Below are 4,226 nucleotides of genomic sequence, written 5' to 3' on the forward strand. Positions count from 1 at the left end.
GTATTTTTTATCAGAGAAAACCAGGATCCCTGTTCATTAATAAAAGTAACTAATAAAAATGTGAAACAGAATGGGTCAGAAGGCTGATGCTTGAGAAACAACTACTGATAACTACTCTTCAGTCTGATAACTTACCTTTGACATAAACCACTGTAGTCTCTTTCTTTAAACCAAGTTGTTATTTACCATATGATTATAAACACTGATTCCAGTCTTCTCCAGCTTGGCTAACAGATTCCTCCAGGGGACCATGAGAACAGCTTTGCTTAAATCTAAGTAGATTAAGTCCACTGAATTTCCCTGTCATAGAAGGATATTAGATAGTTTTATCAATCCCCTTTGGATAAATGTGTTGGATTTGCCCATTCATTCTGGAGTATTACTGCCTTCAATATGTGTTCTAAAACCCTACAAAAAATGAAGTTAATCTAATAAATCTGCATTGCCTGGTCCACTCTCCTTCCCTCTCCCTGTCACCTCTTTTTACTTTCAACATGGTCACTACATTTGTGGTTCTCCAATCACAGGATACTATCCTTGAGTTGATAAATAAATTCATTCAGGATCAGTGCTACAGGAGCTGGGGTTTTTTTTTTATATATACCATTTGTTTATATAATCTGATATGAGGATTATCTAGGCCTTTTGATTTTCCTCACAGTAAGCAATCTAGGTTCTGTCTCCACTTCCAAAGCAGTCATTTATTTTACTAGATTCCCAGTCTCATTTTGCATCCTATCATTTTCCTCATTTGCATCTTTATCCATTTTAATGACAGAGGCAAAATATCCAGTTGGTACTTGACACTGCCTAAACTTTATTATTATTATTATTATTGTCATAACCCAATGATTCTGGTGCCTCAGCACAGTGGAATTTTCCCGCCACGCTGGAGCTTCTTTGCACGGTAGGATTTTCTGCTGCAAATGGGTAAACTCCGGTGCAAAGAGGTTCCCGCCATTTGTATGTAAATTCACACCCCATTATTGGCTGATTCTAAATTATTCCTACTTAACGGCTAGTAATTGGCTCGCTAGCCGTATAAAAATCCGCGCGACTTCTGCCCAAGTCGGAGAACTTTGAGCATGCTGCAGAGTGACTTAAAAGAATTCCTGACTCGTGGCAGAGCAAATCGATAGCCTGATCAACTATCGATTTTTCTCCCCGTCGCCGAACGCTTATCCCCGACGTACCCTTTCCCTGCATGCCCGGTTCATTTGTGGACTCACTGGCTCCGGGTTTTTTCCGTTTGAGCAACTCGTTGCAACTACGCAAGCAGCCTTTACAGCCTGCGTCGTGGCCACCAGCGGCGTAAGTAAAAGCTATTTTTTCCAACCAATACACTGTCTCGCCTCTCCATCCACCAGCCCACCTGACGTTCGCTTAATTAACCAGCGTTTCCCTCGGTCGGCTCCACCCAGCCGAGACAATTATTATTATGCATAGTGACTCCATTTCTTCCCTCATAGTTACTTTATATTTATTCATTTATTTTATTTAAATGACTAAAGAACCTCTGGTGTTTCTTTCAATTTTGTTTGCAAGGTCTAACTAAGCTAAGTCTTTTACTACTTTAAATTTATTCCTGAAAATCTTAATCTTTGAAACTTTTTCTATTCTCCTTAGATCATTTCCTTACTCTTACTTTAATGTTTAAGGTGCTACTTCAGCCAAGCAGTTATGTAACCCTACCCTACCACTTTTCCCACGATTTTTATATAAGCACAGAATAATATTTGCCGTTGTGTTTAGTTGCATGCTTCTAAATTTTAAATCCAGTTGATCCAGTGAACTAATTTCCTTGTTTTCTCAACATTTGCCTTTCTGAAGTCCAAAATATTAAACTGAAATAAGTATTAACACAAAACTCCCAGGGTTTAAAGATGCATGTTCAGTTAAGTGGTTGAAATTTTGTGTGTAGTGAAGGCATCTCTCTCTCTGCTCTTATAGGCCTCCAGTGGAGCGCTACAGATACCAGAACTACAGCTTTTCCTCTCCTCTGATCTTGCACAATCTCCTTCCAGTTTGTCACATCTTAGCCTACCCCTTCCAGAACAGTCTTTATGTCATCTTCTCATCATTGTCCCAGTCTACCTCAAGGTCTGATATCCTTCACCTCAGCTTCCCAAATCTGCCTTACTTGTCTTCTTTCATCAGTTCTCACGATATGCACTACCTATTCCATTCTCTGCAATCTTATCTTGCTATGACCAGGGACCCTGGTTTTCTCTGCTAAAAAAAATCCCCAGTTTTCAGATTTAAAAAAAAACAACCCAAAATCCACATTTTTCAGTAATTAAAATGAAATGCCACATATATGGTGTTTCATTTATATATAGAAAAGGACACATTGGACAATTGTACCATAAAACTGGAGGTTTTTACTGGGGGTATATATGGGTTGTTTTTGAGGTTGTGGGGTTTTTTTTTTGTTTTTTGGGGTTTTTTTGAGAAATCCAGGATCCCTCTTCATGACACCAGATCTCTTTCAAGGCCTGTGAGCTCTTGATTGTATCTTCTCCATAGTCCATATTCTTCTACTGCACTAAATGTTTTCCTTAGTGCTTGGTTTTCAAAAACTTGCACCCTTTTTTTTTTTATTGGCCTTTGTCACCATCTATGATCCACATCTGTAGAAAAGGACAGGTTGGACAGTTGTACTATGAAGCTAGATTTTAAGGTTTCTTCAGATTTTCCTTGATGCCCTTATTTTATCCAGTCTCTGCTGCCATACTTCGTGCTAAATTCTTGTGCTACATTCTTGCCTTGATTTCTTCAGTTATTTGATAGTCCTCAGTGGTTATTGTTCTTAAATATTTATTTTTCTCTACCTCTTCCACATTGTTATTACCAGAGATCCTGGTTTTCTCTGATTTAAAAAAAAAATCCCCAATTTTCAGTTAAAAAAAAGTAACCCCAAATCCACATTTTCCCATTATTTAGGTGAAACACTACTAATATATAGACAGTATTGATGCATAGTTTCTCACCTGGCCTGAATGGCAGGTGGCTCCTGGTCCACATGCCATTGGGCTGGGCTGGGCTGGCCCTCCACATGGGGCTTACAACACTCCAACAAGAAGCCGCACATGAAAGCACGGAGTCACACACCATCAGGCCAGGTGGACAACTGCTTGCCTCCATTTGCAGCTTCCCACTGAAAGGCTAGAAGCCCCACATGGAGACATGGAGCTGGCTGGCCCAACTCAATGGTGCATAGATGGCAGCAGCAGCTCAGCACTTGCCCCAACCGCTAGTATGTTGCTGCTTCCCTTGAGCTGCACTGTGGCCACTGCGTCCTCCTTGTGGTACCAGGCAGCAGAGCAGATGTCCTGGCTCTTCACTGCTAGGCACGAGCCCCAGACCCAGCCAGGCACAGGAATGCTGCCTGGCTTCTCCTGTGATAAATTCATAGATTCATAGATGTTAGGGTCAGAAGGGACCTCAATAGATCATCGAGTCCGACCACCTGCATAAGCATAGATGCCTATCTAACCTCCTCTTGAAGACCCCCAGGGTAGGGGAGAGCACCACCTCCCTTGGGAGCCCGTTCCAGACCTTGGCCACTCGAACTGTGAAGAAGTTCTTTCTAATGTCCAATCTAAATCTGCTCTCTGCTAGCTTGTGGCCATTATTTCTTGTAACCCCCGGGGGCGCCTTGGTGAATAAATACTCACCAATTCCCTTCTGTGCCCCCGTGATGAACTTATAGGCAGCCACAAGGTTGCCTCTCAACCTTCTCTTGTGGATGCTGAATAGAGCCAGTTTCTCTAGTCTCTCCTCGTAGGGCTTGGTCTGTAGGCCCTTAACCATACGAGTGGCCCTTCTCTGGACCCTCTCCAGGTTATCCGCATCCCTCTTGAAGTGCGGCGCCCAGAATTGCACGTAGTACTCCAACTGCGGTCTGACCAGCGCCCGATAGAGGGGAAGTATCACCTCCTTGGACCTATTCGTCATGCATCTGCTGATGCACGATAAAGTGCCATTGGCTTTTTTGATGGCTTCGTCACACTGCCGACTCATGTTCATCTTGGAGTCCACTAGGACTCCAAGATCCCTTTCCACTTCCATGCCACCCAGCAGATCATTCCCTAGGCTGTAGGTGTGCTGGACATTTTTCCTCCCTAGGTGCAGCACTTTGCATTTCTCCTTGTTGAACCGCATTCTGTTGTTTTCTGCCCACTTGTCCAACCTGTCAAGGTCTGCTTGCAGCTGTTCCCTGCCCT

This window comes from Alligator sinensis, unplaced genomic scaffold (assembly GCF_000455745.1).
Source record: "Alligator sinensis unplaced genomic scaffold, ASM45574v1 scaffold605_1, whole genome shotgun sequence".
Lineage (NCBI taxonomy): Eukaryota > Metazoa > Chordata > Crocodylia > Alligatoridae > Alligator > Alligator sinensis.